The following is a 19,470-nucleotide window of genomic DNA, read 5'->3' as shown; positions in this document are numbered from 1 at the left end:
AATCATACGATCCGGCCAAGATTTATGCTTCCCACTGAACGTCGGGGTGGCCCTTCCAGAGAGACACAATTTTTAATAACCGCGCGATTCCGATAGTCTGATTCTCGCGCTCTCTCTCTTTTTCTTTTAACAGAAGTAATTATGAAATTTCGGAGCGTTGTGGCGAAGATTTGAATAATAATGGAACGATATATTAAATAATTCTGTTATAGAGCAATAGGAAATCAATTTTTATAACGAGACATACGGAATTTTATTTAAATTTTACACTTTAATATAAATATATATATAAAGATGCATTGATTCTGATTCTCTGATTCTTTGATCTGATTCTCGATTTCTTTTCTTTTCTAAGAAATGGCGTACGGTTATATTTGTCGTTAAAATTTTGTATAAACTATTTTCATGTAAGCAATGTTTTATAGTGGATTCTTGAATAATTATGAAGTAATATTGTTATTAATATTTTATTCTAAAAAATTTTTTTACAAAATAGTAATAAATTGTACAACAAATTTTGAAACAAATTTTATTTAAACTTCATATACCATATTTTTAATATACTTAACGACGAGATAAAAATAAGTGTTATACATATATTAAATATCAAGTAAAATAGTTTTTAATTCTCCATCGGTCTATAGAATTTTATTGAAACCGGTTTCTTATAGCGTATATACAATATCTTATTCACTTTGTAATTCAATTTCTTACTGTTGCGTTATATATGCATATGAGACTACCCATTAAAGCATTGATAATTAGTCGCGTAAAATTACGTCTCATGAAAGTTGATGTTACTCAGTCTGAACCGTGCAATTACTTTTATCGCGTGAATTTATCATGTGATTTCGTTTAACGCTATTTTACAGTTTCCCGTAATTTATTTCGTAGCATATACACGATCCACGCAGCGGGAAACGTGTTAACAAACATGCAAATGAGAATTCAGCTAAAAGACAACTAACACAACTTTATTTATAAATATTCTTCTCTATCAAGAATTGTCATCTACAATCTTAAACCATCTCGATAAAAATATCGTATCCTATTCTAACACGACACATTCATTTCGCGGCACGAAAAATCGAACAGGATTCCCAGTAGCAAAGATCTTTTTTTTATGTACAAAAGAATAATTATATAAAATATCAAGAAGCGCGATGAAATTCAAAATCCAATACATGTATTAATACACTCATACTAATAAACGCGTGTATGCAAATGGAATACTTGAAAACTCCTTTACATCTCTTTACATCTTTTTTTGAAAAGATTTACGTAACGCGTCATATGAAATTCGCATCAAAGTTTAAAAAATCTCTTTTCATTCATCGAATCTATCGAATAATAATAATACAATTTTATCGTATGTTTAAAAAGATCATGGCGATTATTCCAGCTCCAAAAATCGATATGTACAAAAAAAAAAGAAGAGGGGAATGAAAAAAAGTAAATAGCGAAATTCTCGCGCGCAATGTTGCGGAAGAAGATCGGTCAGTTACATGCCAGTTACATGCTTTCTCAAACAGGCCGCCAATGGCCGCGGTGATTCTCGAAAGAAATACCACGGCTCGTCCCTTTTCCTTTTTCCAAAAGAGTAACCTGATCCTGTTATTCGCGCGGCGGAGCTTGAGTCTACTGTTCTACTGTTAGCCGCCCTCCATTTCTTTCTTTCCTTTTTTTTCCTTTTTCTTTTTTTTTCTTACTTTCTTTCTTTTTTTCTTTTTTTTTTTTACCCCCACTGTTTTCCCCGGAGTATAATATGCGTGAAGAAGATCGGCTGCGCGATAAGTGAAACCCTTGGGTTACCGAGTCAAGCAGGTATATCGAGGATCTACCGGCGACCTAATAGAATCTGAAGTGCGTGTATTATCGGTAGCTGGGAACCGGGAATCGTGATACTATACTCGCATCCTCGAGCCATGATAATAAATAACTACGATTCTATCTAGATTCTTATATAATTCTTTTTTTCGAATCGTGACTGATTTTTATGAACGACGTTTCGAAAACAGTAATATGGTCGATAATATAATGTATATATCCATTACATCGAGTAAAATTTATCAACAAACGAGTGTAAAATTATTATTTTCAAAATAGTTTTCATGCAAAAAGAATCCAACGATGAACTTTATCCTCTCTCTTCCTTTAAAAAAATCATATTCCAAGAATCGGTACGAATATATCCGAAAGATCATCCATCTATCGTATGCAAAATTATATAATCGTAAAATTTCCTCGTCCAATTTTCCTCGAATATTATGGATATCTGTATCCGTTAGGCGTGTAAATCTTCGATATTTAACGTAAAAACAGTCGCGCGTAATCTCATCTCATTGGTTAATTTCGCTTGTTCTGTCGAGAGGCAGCGAATCGTAATTCACGGAATATTGACGACGATCGAAACGTCAAACGTGTCAAAGATCCGTTTGCAATAAATCCTCTACCTGCTTGCTTCTGAAGTTAAACGCGAATTTCTCGATATACGCGCGCATGCAGCAAGAAGGCACCTGTTGTGCGAGCGCGGGCCATTTGCATTTTCCCGGACGAGTCATCCGCGTCGTCGTCTTATCGACTTCCTTATCGCTAATAGCCCCGCGAACATTTCCAATCCCGACCCATCGATTTCTGTTTTATCGTGCAACTCGCGACGACACGAAACACAGGGGTACTTGGATGGATGACGTGAAATATGAGCCAGATAAATTCGCCATGGGCGTAGGTTACAACCTCTTATCAATACGGCCATAAACGACACGGAACGCGGTTTCAGCCGTGGATCCGCATTTGATAGATCCGTGCGTGGCGCGTTGTTGTCTTGGTGGAACGTCTTATTCCTCCTCGTCCAGCCCTTGTCCAGATTCCGCTTGTCTCTTTTTTTCGACGAGTCATGTTTCGTCCACGTTCCATCATGATCGAAATGATCCCACTCCGACAAAGACACGGGCCATTACCACGGGATATTACGTAGCAATATAAGGTATAATGTAATTGTTCGTTGCAGAATTGTGAAAGATGGGATATTTTATTAGAGAGAGAAAATTGTAGAAATAAAATTCCATTCCACAAAGGGGAAGGAAGGAGAAGAGGAAAATTGGACAAGTGACGATAAATACAGAATTTAAAATCTAGAAATATCGTTAGAAATATTATCTGTCTATTTAAAACCTATTACATACATATTAATCTCGTTAAATAGATATGGTGATTTAAAACTCGTTTCTTGATTAAATGAGCCTATATCCCCATATATATATATATCACATACGTAAGATAAAAAGATAAATTATTCAAGAGAACGTATATATCGATCTTCACAATTCACAACTTTACTTGGCTCGGTTGGTTTGTTACCAGTTCCCCAGAAATCGAGGTGTCGCGGTTGACCTCGATACCCATTCGAATTCTCTTGCTCCTTCAGAAAGTATCGTGGTGGAAGGCGAAGTGGAAGGGGGAGCCAGGTGACGGCGGCGCCTCGCAGCGCATCCATCTTCTTACTTCGGGGCCTGTTTAGGTCCATCCCTACGGTCTTCCATCCTCGTGCGGCTTTTGAAACACGAGGAGGGCCCTCCGGAGAGGAGGGCCCTCGACAACGAAAGTGGAAAAGAGAGGGAAAGAGGGGCTCGAACTTGGCGGTTATTTATTAGAGGACCTCGTTAAGGTCCATCCGCATAGCCGAGTCTCCGGTCTCTGGATACGAAGACCTGTCACACCCGCGTTATCTGACCGGCCGCATTGTTTTAATCTCCCACCGAAACAGTCCTTCCTTCTCTTCTCCTCTCTTTTCTCCTCTTTTTCTTTTTTTCCCTTCTCCTTCTCTGTCCCCTTCTCCTTCCTCTCTACAAAGCACGAGCACACCAACCATGCTTCCTTCGTCCTTCCTTCCTTCGTCGTCGTATTACTGGTTCCCGATGGCCTGTTTCCAACACGACTAACCCACGACCCCCGAACAGTTCTCTCTGGTCGTGGTCGTATGGCGCAACAGAGCGCGATCTCTCCTCTCGGATACGAAAAGATACGATCTACGTTGCGCCGGTTTCTGGCCAGAAACATAGGTGGCGAGCAAAGATACGAGCCGCCGCGCCGTTTGCCACGCCGAGATTGATCACGCTGTCGTTCCGCCGAGAGAGGCAACGAAGCCACGCGATTGCGGTTGCTCCGTCTGTCGTCGTCGAGCTGGTACAGACAGACACAGAAGGAGAAGGCTTCCTTCTTCTTCTAGTTCTTCTTCTTCTTCTTCTTCCTCCTCTTCTTCTTCTTCTTCATCTTCTTCTCGTTTTGAAGGGGAAACCGGCAATTGGAGCGGAAATCTCGAGGCAAAGGGTCGCGCTCGAGTCGTGGCAATTTCGGTTAAATACGGATGAGCCGACGTTCACGCGAGTGGTTCGAGAGTTAAGCGGTTGTGTGTTGCCGTTTTTACGGAGTTTAAATGTAAACGGAATAACCTACTCTGCTCTAATTCATCACTCGCGATTGTTGGTTGAGTTACGGATGATGAGGGGAGATTATGTGGAACGAGGATGGTTTGCACGGTTTTACGGCGCGTCTTTGCTTTTTGCCGCGCGAAATACGCTGTGAATATTTCACCGGCTAACTATGTGTTACGGAGCGGACTTATATGGACCGTTAAACAGGGCTCGTGGAACTTACTCGGAAAGAAGAAATAAAAGAGAAAGTTCGAGTAATACGGATTTTAAGATTGCAATTTTTCTGATCAACGCGACATTTCGAAAGATCGTCGTTCGACTGTTTGAAGGAAAAAAATAAATCGAGCGAAAACCGAAAATCGAAAATTCAAGAGAGGGAGACGTAGGACAAGTTTGGGGCAAAATCGAGGACCACTCCGCGTTACAAGTGTAATATACAGCTTATTGTATATCACGATGCTACGATCGCGGCGGTTGGACGTTTACGAGCGTGGCCGAAGCCGCCTTTTGTAGGACAGCGACGGTACTACGATCGGGTCAGGTGTCCCCTATCCGCCGTTTTCACGTGGGCACATGCCGTCGTCTTCCACCCACCTCGTGGGCCCATCGCCAAACCCTCCCTACCCGCGAACACCACCCACGCAACAAATCAACCGAACCTTTTAATTGCCTGACATCTTTACGACTCCTATAAAACAATGAATAGGTCAGGAATACGAATACGACGACGAGGAAGAAGGGTGGACCCCGCTGATAGAAAGTCGATGGGTCCGGTCGTTGTCGCCGCCGTTGAATGCCGTGTATATCATGTTTACGGTGTCTCCACGGTCAAGTCCGCACAGTTGATTCGTGAGAAGATGCTTAAGAGATCGGGCCGATCTCTCGGACAACGAGCGTATATAATACCACTCTGGATGCCTTTCGAAGGTATTCAAGGACTCCAGAAATCCGAGATGCCACGGGCTAACAAGGAGGTGGCCCTTTCCACCGCCTCGTTTCAACGGCGTTCGCGTGTTGTACCTGTTTCCAACGGCGGACGATGTTTCACGGTAATGGGCCTTGCGGCGGAATCGAGAGGGGAACGCGCGTGCAAATCGAGGCAGCAAAACTGAGACAGCGGATCGAATATAGCGCGGAGGACCTAACCCGCGGAATGTTTTTACGATTCGACGAATTTTCCAACCTTCTAAATTAGATTGCTTCTAGTCCACTCGAATCCGATCGTTTCTTGGATTCAAATAGTATTTTGTACAACGATTAGATATATAAATTTCATGGAATTCAGTAATTCAGTATTTTGATCGAGTGAAACGATTGCGAAATTCGCATTATGGGATGCGTAAAGAGTAACTCGATTAGTTATTATTCGTAATTTTATAAATCGTAACAGGATAGATCCAGTTATTAAAGAGAACAATTTTACCGTAAGAACGTGGTGATTATTTCCTACTTACGCAAACGGACGTATCCTCGGCCAAGGTATATCCGAATCGGTAGCCAGGGCAACAACGACCAAACTCACGCTTCTTGTCCCGCGCTTCTTTTTGCTCGTTGCGTGTAACGAAAGTTCAAGGTCAGGGTATAAATCAATCGGTTTAGCGAAGGGAACCGGTTCCCTTGGCCCGCGCAATGATATTCCTCCCCGCGCCTCGATTAATAACTCCTCCCCTCCTCTTCCCTCTTCACGATAATTAATGACCGATCACGGATCCGCTCTAAAAACGAGGGATCACGTGAGAGACAGCGCGGCTGCGGTTGCGCTACACTCCTCGCGATAGATCGGCCACGATCGATCGTCCCGCGACATGATCGATACAGAAGTAAGTTTCGCTTTTTAACCGAACCTCGCCGCCGATCGTTCATCGAAAACGCAACCGCGGTTAAGGAGGAGGAGGAATCGTCGTTTATCCGACCGGCGGCGCCGGTTTCGCGTCGTAAAAGAATCTTAAACATCACCATTAATCACGGGGGAATATTTCCCGGATCGCATACGCACGAACTACTACACGTCCCCCCCATAGCGAGATGTCGTGACGCGACTAAGGGAAGGGAATCGCCGCGGCGACCGGATAATAACCAAGATAAAGAAAAAGAGAGGGAATCGAGTAATTTTCGTAGTGGATCGTTACGTAATGAGTATACGAGGATGTCGATAAAAAACGTTTCGAAACGGAGCGGAGCAGGGAAGGAGGAGAGGTAGGAGGACCCGGAGGTGATAGTCCCAGAGATAGTCCGCTCAGCTTCGCTCGGCATTATGGTTGCGGCGTCTGAGACCGCGGGGGGCGCCGGCGCCGGCGCGTAAAATCTCTGCCTTATGAGTACCCTCTCGTCCCCACCACCACTACCTGTCCCCGACTATATACACTGGCCCCACGCCGTTCACCGAGCAATCTCTCTCTCTTTCTCCATTTTGCCTCTCTTTCTCTCTGTCGTTCTTTCGCCCTGCGGATAGCTTCTCTCTCTTTCGCCTCTTCCATGGACCTTTTGTTTTAAGAAGAGGCATCCCAAGGATCCCTCGGACGTGATAAATGGTATCCCTTCCCGGCTGGGGCTGATCGGGAACTTCACGTGCGACTATTCGCCGTGGTGACACGCCAGCCGTGACTATTCGCTTCGAGAGGAGATCGACGAGATGACAAAAGGGACGCGAATTTCACGTCTGCAGATCCTCCTCCTCCAGAAACGATTTTTCGTCGATTTCGGGCATCTCTCTCTGCTTTTCTTTTTCTTTGCATGAAGAATTGAGAATGCTACTTTTTTATTGCAAGGATTTATTCGCACTTTCGTGATCGATCACAAGTACTTTTAATAATCTCTTTTGATTACGTTTAATTATATCTTAATGCGATGTGATAGAAGTGACTAAAAAAAAATAAAAAAATAATTGAAACGATATACATACATTATATCATTCACCATGCAATTACACAAAAGGATAAATATTACGTTCATCCCAATTAGAACAAAATCATTCCCCTCCTACGTGAAGTAATTTCTGAGCAGCAATCTTTTCTTTTTTCTTTTTTTAATTCCTTTTCTCATATTTCAAACGCGTTCTTCTAATTTATTCCTCGTCGTAATTACACTTCTCCTCGCATTTCTACATCGATATATCATAATTCGATTTCACCTCCGCTTCCACGTAGCCAGACCGATTTCCATGAACGGTAACATCTGTTTCATTCGACCATTGAGAACAAAAAAAGAAAAAAAGAAAGGAAGAAAAGTCAACAGCTTATAAAACGCGAGCTTTTCTTTTTTTCGAACAAACGGGATCATTCTTCCCAGCCGATCTCGTGTTTGCAACATCCTCCCGGCTCGAACCTTCCCTTGTCCCTAACCCCAAACGTGCTTGCGTATAAGTGAACGTGTACGTGCAAACAAGCGTGGATACGTGTGCGTACACGGGGAGGTATAATTGAATGTTTTGTATAATTAACCTGCGCCATAACTCAAGCTACGTCGCGCCTCCAGCCGGGGGCAGGCATCTCCCTCCTCCTCTTCCTCCTACTCCTTCTCGATGCACGCACCTTCTTTCAAACGAGATATTTGTGTATTCACGGATTCGCTTATCCGCGACGTCGATGTTGCACAGGCTACACAGGGACTTGGTTGGGAATAAAGATCGGGTAATTGCCTGGGAAAACGGCAGTGAACGGTGGATATTTATCTCGATGAAAGTTGTTGTACCTTCGATTTCTTTCTCGGTATATTTCAACGTATTTTTTGCGTGTCGAAGGAATTTGATTAGCATCCAAGGAATCGAGAAAATACAGAAGAATCGTTAGTTAGCTAAGACGATTTAAATTTTAAATTTCGCATTTCAAAGTTGAACGCTCGAAATTTGAATCTCGCGAATCATAGATTTTGGGTAGAAATTTTGATAAATCGGACGATCAAAGAGAATAGATAAAGATTCGATCTCTCTCTGGCGTATATCTAGGGTCTATTCATCTTCTATTCGAGATCCTTCGGGCTGATATTTGCTCGAGCAGCCATGATTATCATGATTATCGTGAAAATGTAAAACAGATTATGCGAACGCTGTATCACCACGGGCGAAAGCGGCTCCACCTACCGTCGATTCCAGGGGCTAACTAACAACCGGATAATCGTCCCTGGCGAGACCTGGCAGGCTGCCTCGTGTAACCGTGCATCCCTGTGAAAAGGCCAACAAAACGACCACCAGCTTACACAGTTCTGCACTAAACGGCGCCGCTACAAATCGCCGCTACAGTTTCAACCTTGTTACCCATCTTTTAAAAATTTACATTACCGCTCTTGAAACTCTGCCGAGGCTAACCAAACGAGGGAGCAACGCAAGAATTCAAAATGTCCAAGATGTAGCTTGTTTAAGTACCTTACTTGCCATTTTATTTAACGATTTCGTTTGTTCTTTCGATTCCGATCGCAAATTATCAATCCTTTAACGAGGATTAATCGAAGGACTCGCGGCCATTATCCAAGGTAAATCAGTTATCCGAGGTATCTCGTTCGAGGATAAATTATACGAGACCACCTATCTTTTCTTTTTCCGGGATAGTATCTTGTATCTTTGGAATAAAATACAGAGTAGATGTGCCAGTGCTAGGAGCAGTAATTAGAAGAAACGAGCGAGTTCTCGAGAAAAAATTGCGGATATAATAAAGTCGCTGGATTGATTTATCATAATCGATATCGTTATATTATTGGAATTAATGCAAACGTATGATCATCGTTAAATGATGTATTCGTGATTTTTACGTATTATATTATAATTTATAAATTAGTCACTTTTTCTGTTTTTATCTTTTCGTTAAAACGTATCGAGTCATTTTATTTGTGCCCTTAATTATTTGTCCTCCTCGTCATCGATTCGTTTATCGACAGCTTGTCGATAATCATAGCCATTCGAGCAATGATCAATTCCATTTTCTAAAAATTCTTTGAATTTAATTGCTCCAATTCAGTAAAACGTTACAGTTTTATTTAACTTTTCAGAAATCAAATGATTAATATTAATGGATTTGCACAAATATCACGCGTTATACTGTTTAAAGTATAACATATCCTTCCCTTACGTACGATGGAGAAAGTTTCGATCGAAATCACACACGTTTCACGGGCGAAAAATCGTGATGCAACGGTGCAGTCCAAAGTATGTATTCATTACGGAACACCTAAGTGCCCATTTAAATAGCTATATTTCAGAGTATAGCCGTAAGGCCAACAACCTGTCAAGAGATCATACCCTTGTCAAAATAATCGCTAAATTATGGGATGCGTTGTACAGTTTTAACTACCAGCCCGTTTCCTCCGGCTCTTTCGCCCGACATTCCCGTTTTCTGCCTATCCTCTTGGTCCATCTCGTTTCTCCCGATACCTGCCAACTTTCTTCGTTTCTCTGCGTCTCTCTCTCTTTCTTTCTTTCAAGTTTTTCCCTCTCTTCAGCTCGCTACTCGCTACTTCGTGCTTCCCTTTTTTTTACAGGTAGGTTTTGGATATCGACGCCTGTGTTAATCATTCGACCCGCGAACAAACATTGTAGGAGACATTGGTCGGATACATTATCGGGTCCCACGATGATTAATGGGACAATAAAATTCACCTGGAAATATCGGCGAATACGGTCGAGAGCGTATGGCGTGTATAATTGTTATTTTATTCCTGTTTTTTTTTTTCCGAGAAAGATCTCGGAGAAGACTTGTATCGGACGCCAGGTCATTAATTTTCATCAACCGAGGCGACGTTCCACCCGTATCGAGGGACACTGCCGAATTTCTTGAAAATATTCGTGATAGATGGATAGGTTAGGATACGAGGGGAAAATGGTTGGACGACTGACGATTCTACTACAGTTTTATCTTTGGACAAGCATCGATTTTAAAGAAATAATAAAGACAAAAAAAAAAGAAAAGAGAGAAGAAAGTAAATTTATAATTAATTATAGGAATATATGGAAGAAAATATGCTATAAAGGCATATTCATTGAATACGTATAAAAGACGTATTTTAAATTCTCGTTTAATAAGATAGGATAAGAAATAGTTTATTGGAAAGTAAATAGGATTTTCTTCGATCGACATATTTTTCAAACGTACAGAAAATATTATTATGCACGTTATCGCGTTATTAAGTCATACTGAGGATATGTTGCTTCAGTTCTATTTAAAGGTTAACGATCTCGAAACAGATACAGAGAAGAGAAAACGAAAAGTCGTAAAAGAGACCACTATTGACGTAACTGAGCGGTATTTTTGATCGGGCAATTATGTCGTCGTATAATTTTATATTTTCTTGCGGACAAATAACGTTTAGCGGGCAAAATAAAATCAATCTCGGCGCGGCCGGTAAATTACAAGACTCCTTGAGGCCAGCGACTCGTAAAACCGCCAAGAGATCCTCATTTTTCGATGTACTTTGTTACCTTTTAATTTCCTCCCTGTAACCGGACATTCCTGTTTGGCAGCACGCCTTCGAGAGAAAAAAAGATCCACGAACCGCCTCGCCTCTCGGTGAATCCCGATTTATATTTAAAACAGGAAACGTTTTTAACAAGAGTTCACGCTCGATAATAGGCTCGAACGTGTCGATCGGGCCTCGTTTCACGGATTTATCGATCCGATCCAAACGGGTAACCTGTTCGTCACGCTCGATGGAATATCGACGTTTGCGATTCCGCAAATATATTGGAACACCGTGAAATTAATAAGCTATTCATATACTTTATAAATATATTTGTCTCTTCCTTATAAATTCACCATGGAAAATTATGTTATACAAAAGTTTAAGTAACAAAAATAAGTGGAACACGATATATCCAACATATATCGAAATTACCTATTTAAGATTTCTGTTCTTGATTATTATTCTTATAATACATAATTTTTAAAAATATTCCCAACGAATTTCTCGTACGAAATTTAAGTGTAATCCTCGACCGCGAAGTAGCCACGATGAATGACGCACACGCGAGGAAAATTACACGGTTTAATATTATGTCAACTTAGAGAAATAAAAATATGAGATCCATTCCGCGTGGCGATACATTCATTAATATTAATCGATACGCGCGTTGTCACGTGGCCGTTTCGCAATGGTTGAAAACACGCCTCGAGCATCGTGTGTGTCTGCACGCAACACACCGCCGATGATTAATGGACGGAAAAGGCGGGAAAGGTGGGCTTGGATAGATTTTTCCCTTATTTATCCGCGGTTCGTTTATTCACCATTTTGGATCGCGCGATCTGTTCGTTTTTTTTTTTTTTTTTCCAACGGTAAAACGATCCTCCACATCTCTCGCCTCTCTTCGTCGCGTAATCATCTCGGATAAAAGTAATTGCATACCGAGCAGAAGATCATCATCTCGTTCGACGAGACGTTTACGGGTTACGACATTACCTTCGTTACCCGGAGAAAAAAATTCGAATTATATTCCCTTCCCTATGATTATCCGATCGTTTCATTTTTACGTTTACACTTGTCAGCGGCGAGTTGTTTTATTTCTGTACCGGTTAAATGTAATGGATAGTGTGTCTGAACGATTTTGATATCTCTAGCGAGATTGAAAGTGTTTTTCGCTGATTGAAATCGATCCGCATTTTACAAGTTTTCACAGTTGATTCGCTTGAATTTCGAGTTTATTGCAATGTTGGCAATATAATAATTATATTTGAAGACGAATATCTGTGCGAATGGAACAGATTTGGAATAGAAAATTTGTTTGTTCCATCTTTATCCGAAATGTTTCTCGGCGATATTTAATCGTTTTCATTTAAGATAGATTACATCTCTTGAGATCTATTCCAACATTCGTAAGTTTAGAGATTAGTTTCTGATAGAGAATTATTACTTGGAGCTCTGCTAGAAAATTATATATGCATGTTTCATGATGAGAGATTAAAGAAATGATTCGAACGCATTGTAACAAATATTCAAAGATTGTTGATCTTCGGTCATGCGTGATACTACGCGTTGTGGCACAAACAGGATAAGCATAAGATCATAACTAGATACCATAAGACGTTTTCTGCAATCTCTCGGTTACATCTCGGTGCAATTTCATACATTTTCTTCTATATACATGCCAATTTCAAAATAGTATGCATAATCGGTATTATATTTATAATAAATGACAAGTGCAATCATACTTATCATGCAAATTTTAATTTTTCCTATACCAAGTGAAAGTTGTTCTACTTGTCCGATAATCTCTCTTCAAACGCTATTATATTTGTTCCTTTTATTTATATATTTCCATAACACATATTTCAAAACTTAATTCTCCTAAATCATCTCAAAACTCCAACAAATAAAATCTTCTTCGCGATATCAATATCTCAGGATATATTATAATATAAATTACAAAAAAATCTCCTTTCCATCACGATCTACTCTACTCTTAAATCTGCTAACAAAAAAAGAAATATATGTATTCTTCCAAGTTGAACAAACAAAAATTCGAATCCATATGGCACACGTGATCATGCGAGTATGCTACAGCATTGGTATATCCAGTTTGGATAATGACCGGTGTTCGCGAGGCATCGATATCCGGTGGAAGCGGGGTGACGCGAAAATAGACTGGACGTTCGATCCGCGGCCCCCTTAAAAACCGTATATAAAGGAGCAGAGGTATAGAGAGGGCCGGGGGGGCATAATAAATATCGGGTAAGGACGAGATCGGGCGCTACTTACGCCGTCAGCGATAATGATGGGGTGTGTTCGGGCTGTTTGCTTAGCGAGCAGATTAGTGAATGAATCCACAGGTGGGCGCCATCCGTCACACTCTGAATCGGATCCAGCCTGGCCGGCTCCGCCTATTCACCGACTAGCATTCTTCCACACCAGGCTCGTCTCGAAAGGGTAACCTGGCGCCCCGCGAATTGCCGTCTCTCTCTATCTTTCGTGGTGTAAATTATTAAATTTAGTATGCTATGTTAGACACGGGTGAATTTTCTTGATCGAGCGAAATTGATGATGACGATATCGGTTATATAATTGATATTAATTTTTATTCGTTCTTTATTGTGAAATGTTTCGTTTCGTGACTCGTAATGTTTGGAATAGTATTAAGTAGTAATTTTTATTGTTTCTTTTTTATTTCTGTGAAAGGAATATCACTTTCTGATCAGGTGAAATTATAAGATGATATTTCTGATATAGATCTTTTAAAATGTGAGATCAGCTGGAATGAAAGTTTCTTTCTTTTCGATTGGTGATTACCTATTGTTTTTTCTTTTCTTCTCTTGGAGAAGGAAACGATCGATCGATGGTCGAAGAGGGAATACGTTTATTTGAGAGATCGAGATCGGAATAAATGCAAATTAAAAAAATAAAGATAATAATTCGCAACGGGGAATCGAAACGGGATGCATTTATACACATCTGCGCCTCGAAGCAATCACTTTGCACGACTCTCTCCGTGCATCCACTCCGGCACACCCACAACCTTTCCGCCTACCTGCAGTTGCTGACAACGCTGATGCGGCACGAGACAGTTGCCTATGATATCCATCATCGCTCCTTTCGAGGATAATCGCTGGTCACGCCTCTAATAGCCGGCCAAGGATATCGTACGGAACGAAAAATATCCTCTACCACGAGTCCATCGAATGATCTCTCGGTTGTCAACGCTGTCGGGCTCAAACAACAACTCACTCCCAATCTATCGTCTTCGCGCTTCTTTCTAACAAGTCTTGTCGTTTCCAATCTTTTCACCCTCTTTTTCTTTTTCCTTTCTTTTAAAAAAAGTTCACATCTTCTCAAAGGTTCGATCGAGACAGATCAGACTGGAGCGCAAACAAGCGAAGACTTATTACTCGGCTAAAAAGTGTACAATCTATTTTCTACGCGCTGGGAAGTAAGAGAAGGCCCTCGAGGTAGCAATATGATGGAGTGCTAAGGAGATTGGCGGACCACCGGAGTAATGTCCGCGCTAATAGCAGTGATTACCCTGCCTTGTTCAGAATGAATCCGCCCGCTCTCCTTCCAGACTGCCTGTTGTTGTTCATCCTATACCCAGTTTCGCCTTACGGTGCCCTGCCCACGAATTGATGGATGTTTACCAAAACTAACTGCCTCCTCGTCGTGAAGCCTGTCCGCAGGCTGTGGGCTACTATAACGTCGAATTCCATCGAAATCGCGGATTAAAATGCGAATAACGCTATTCAACAATGATTATATACGTAGATACGCGTGTTCTTGTATTACTATATAACATGACAGATTGTTGATCCAAGATATTCCATTAAAAAAAAAAATGTTGCATTTTTTCGCAAAAGTTAATAATTAGTTGGGTATTATTCGTGCTTTATTTCATACTCTCGCGTTGATTTATGTTTTACCGCGTATGCATCTGCCGCGGAATCGTAAAAAAAAAGGCTATAAAAATTCTTTGCTATTTTAAACGATCATAAATAAGCATAATATTGGTCAACGAGCAATTGTCTATCATTCCAAATACTACATGTGTAATATTTCTTCGAAAAGCGTCACGGTGTTATTGACGACAAGCTAACTAAAAATATCGACACAGATATTGAACAAAAGAGTGGAAACTTTTTGTATCGCAGTTGGATTTCAAAAAATGATAATGATAATACTAATGAGTTGAATAATCTTTTTTTTTTTTTTGTCTTCCAGAAGACAACAAGTTGTACAATCCTTACAAGTCACGATAGTTTAAAGCGAGAGCAGCATGCAACTGGAATAATTAACTCCAAGTATCCTTCGTGATCTGCAGTGATTATGGCACGGTGCCACGTTCACCGCCACTCAACGTTCAACTATTCAATGGTCTTCCACGTATTAAGGACGTATTAATCAATAATCCGACTGACGTTAAAAATCGAATAGATAACAACTTATTATTATATATCAAACGAGAGAACCAATCACAATGATCTCCAGAGATCTATATACGTGCAGCAGGACGTATTTCACAAATTCACGGTGCGTATTTTACGAATGGGCGCGTTAATTTTTTAAATCGATCTGAATCGAGGCGCGGGATAATTACAGTCGCGTTATTATTGGCCAACGTCCTTCGCGATATATCACGGGAATTTCATGCATATGCAACGCATAATCGGAAGGGCATAATCGCATAACATTAAATCGGTGCTCGTTCACAGTTACTTTCCCGCCTTCCTGCCATTTCTCTTCACCCTTTCCTCTTCGTCCAGTGCACGCCCTCCGCGATCATTCTTTCTTACGTCTGTATTATTTCGTTTAGCCCAACGCACGACGAATTCGCTCTTTGATCTCTCTCGTAAGAGATCGTCTATCGATCTCATTTAATCTCGGTTATTATACATTATAATTTTAGTAACGTTGAGTCTTTTAGAAGAAGAAAATAATCGATCGACAAATGTGTCCTTTATTTATGCGAATCTCGATGATAATAATAATCAAAAAAGAAAAAGAAAGAACAATAAAAAGTAAAAGCAAATTAATTTTTTAAAGCGATGAATTAAGTTCAAGTTAAGAAACAAGTTCGTCAAGAATAGTTTCTTTTTTTTTTTTAGATAATAAAACAAAAAGATACACGCGTTTAATTCGCTTTTTACACGTGTATTTCTAGCGAAAATTAGCTATTAATATTAACCGGTCCATCAGTCACCGTAAATTACTCCGTCGATGAATACACGATGCCAGAACAACTTATTAATTTGATAAAAATTCTAAGAGGCAATGAGACGCTTTGCATACATCGATGAATAATCGTAGAAACTGGTCGAACAACACTCGCTTGATTATCTAAAAAAGATAAATGTTGCAACGCATACATTCCAATTAACAATTAACCTTATTCCGTAAGAGAAAAAAGAAAAGAAAAGAAAAGAAAAGATTTTTACAATTGCGAGACTCTTGGAATTTCCTAATAAGTACTTGGTTGGATTATGCTTGCCCGAAAGGTGTGTGCATTCTCTCCGCCAATTTTCCGACGGCGACGGCCGTAAATTGTCGTATTTTCCATAAACGCACTAACCTGCACGTTTAATTAACAATCAATTTTGTTTTACACACACAAAAAAAAAAGGATAAAGCAAACTTGCGAAACTGGCGAATTCCAGAATTCTTGCGTGAAGTATGTAAACATTCATATATTCCACACTAAGGTGGTGAAGAATATTTAACATTTTCGCGAATAAAAATCGATAGACTCATAGCGGAATTTACAGCATTCATTTAGCATTTCTTTTTATAATTCAAATAATACGCACGAGTATCTCGTATTCACCTCTGAACGGAACTTCGAACAGGACAATATCCCATCCATATGTCACGTAAATCTCACAGTTTCATAATTTTCCAGCATCGATCAATTTCACCTCACAATGGATGAAAAAGCATCGTGGATGCAAAACCTCTTCGATCCTCACTTGCCGACAATAAACGTCGGGTGCACGTCTCTCGATAATTCGAACTGCTCAGCATTTCCCATATATCCATAAATTAGTCGAACAATTAATATCTTCGATCCTGGACACGGATATACCTATAAAACCATTAACTCCTCAAGAATTCCTCAATCCTCGTCAAACCACGTTCTCCACCGCGCCATCAAGAAACGATTTTTCCTATCCTACTATATATTCCCTATCCATAAATCGAGAAATCTTTCCCCGGTACATGATATATGACCACAGCCGCAACTCGTCTCGCGTACACTGATAAACGATCCGATGGGTTTCTTCCACGAATTTTTCCCGATATTGTACTCCCGTTAATGGCATCTCACTTGCCAATGAGTGGAGAGGAGCAAGAGTGCACGGACCCACCTGTCGGCTAGGTCTGTCTCCTCCCTTTCCCCTACTGTTTCGTGCCCCATGGATCACGCAACTATCCCCACGGGGGATACTCGCAACGTGCGACTGCAATGACCGCGGCGAACTTTAGGCGCCATAGCGCCTTCCGGTTTTCATGATAAAAAATAACACAGGAAAAGTTTTGCGATATATAATTTGATATGAATCTGTACAAAGTACGATGCGCTCATATCTTTGGAAGATTCTGGGGGGTTGAAATATTCTTCATTGGTTGAGAAGAATTTGTTGATTATTGAGAATTATTAATCGAGTTATAATTTTTTTAGAGGGTTAGATATAGTAATGTGAAATTAAATTATTTGTAATTTAATAAATAAAGAACTTGCACGTTAAGAGTTTTGTTTCTCTTTGATCGAATCGATTTTATAATATTTCTTGTATATGTGTTATGTATAAGGAAAAAGTACATGCACGTACAATCTTTCTAAGAGAATGATTTAAAACAATATGATGTATGATTTTTACATTTTTCAAATTACTATATCTGCAAAGGTTCAGGAAAAACCGGGCCAGAAGAGATCTCGCGAAGGTATAACGAGAGTGCGTGCCTGAAAGTACGGCAATTACCGTGCTGCCTCTTTCCACGGAGCACGCGAGCCGCACATCGCTGTACAAACACGGTAAAGAGACGTAATAACCGTGCAAAAGTAGAATTTTAACCGCGCATTCGTATCCTTCACCGACTCTCCCTGTGAATTGTTAGATCGAATAGTTAGATAAAATCCTGTTGCACACCGTTCCAAACCGTTCGATCGGACAAAAACTTCTCTCCCTTCTTTCCGTATCGAAAGGGCTTTAATTACCTCGTCTAATTGCTCAAACCGAACTCCCAACCGCACGAAATCAATTTCGAATCAGAAAAAAAAAAAGGAAAAAATACAAGAGAAATACAAGATCGATAAAAATCATAACGAAAGAAAAAAACAACGAGCAAGACTAATGCACTCGGATGCAATGGGTGTAGTTGTACTCAAAGAAAAAGTAAAGAGAGAAAGAGAGAGAAGATGGCGCGCAGTGGTCAAAAGGGTTCAGGGTGTAACGGTCCATTATTTGTTTTAGATATTAATGTTCCCCCGTGGACGATCAATAATTTACATCGGACGTAATCGCACGGTGTGCATCCTCTATCTCTAGCGCGGGACCCGTTGAAAGAGAGGCGATGCACTCGGGACGGAAGAGGATGGAGGTAACCGAGGAGAAAGGAGACCCGTGTAAACAATAAATCACGATAAATACGTTTGGCCGGGACCATTATAAAAGCTCGGCGGCGGCGGGAGAGGGGAATCGGCACGATCGGCGAACAAGGTGAGGTAGAAACCGAGGCGAGCCTTTGGTTGAACCACCGAGAGTTCACCGATATAAAGCCCCCCCTCCCCTGCCTTTCCCCGGGGCCACTCCCGATGCAGCCTATCCCATACGGCCGCGCATTACGATCGCTTAAGTCTCGACTCGACTATCGAGTGATCCATCGCCTACGAATTCGACGAAGCCTCCCGCCTACCCTCGGGACATCCTCGACTAATGAGCGTGTCTCGATCGCCAATTCTCTCTCTTTCTCTTTCTCTGCTCTATCTCTCTTCCCTTCGCTCCCCTCGTTTCTGCTCTCCTCTCCCTTCGCCCGCCTCTTTTCAATTCTCGATTTTTATTCACTTGAAATCATTTTATCGATACATCGAATCTGTTATTTATCCGAGATAAGTATTTTTTTTCTTATGAACGTGATTTATAAAATGAAGTTTTCGGTTAGATTATGGATTAGATCAGGAGATTTTAATTTTTCTAAAAGTTTCTTACTATTCTTTTTCCTTTTTTTCTTTCTTCTTTTGTCTCTCCTCGTTTCGATTTTAACGTTTGCGTTGGAGTCGTTGGTTTGGTTATACACAGATATGCGCTCACGGTGTCTCTTGTTTAAACAGGATTCCAATTAAGAGGCCGAAAGATTGGGTTTCTATTCATGGTTGAGGTGGCTCCGCTCGTTCTCCGGCCGAGATATATCGGAGACGACAGGTGGACGAAATCGGAGGTATCTCCTCCGATGGAAGAAGACTATGCTATATTATTGAACTTTTCATACCTTTAATTCTAAAAAGACGAATGAATATTGATATTATTACATATCATGCTCTCTTATCGTTGTTTCTTTTTTATTATCATCTTCATCCACGAAGCAAATTATCATTCCTCCAATTCTTTCGTCGTAAATATATCGGGAAAATTCGTTTCTA

General features: G+C 40.7%; 1 protein-coding gene across 23 annotated transcripts in view; it reads right to left on the bottom strand.

Annotated features, from left to right (window-relative positions):
• Positions 1 to 19,470, bottom strand: part of LOC107993727 (neurobeachin) — a 429,179-nt gene that overhangs the window by 57,203 nt on the left and 352,506 nt on the right. The gene's annotated exons all lie outside the window — the stretch shown is intronic.

This window comes from Apis cerana, linkage group LG6 (genome assembly GCF_029169275.1).
Source record: "Apis cerana isolate GH-2021 linkage group LG6, AcerK_1.0, whole genome shotgun sequence".
Taxonomy (NCBI): Eukaryota; Metazoa; Arthropoda; class Insecta; order Hymenoptera; family Apidae; genus Apis; species Apis cerana.
This window is presented reverse-complemented; position numbering and strand designations above follow the sequence as displayed.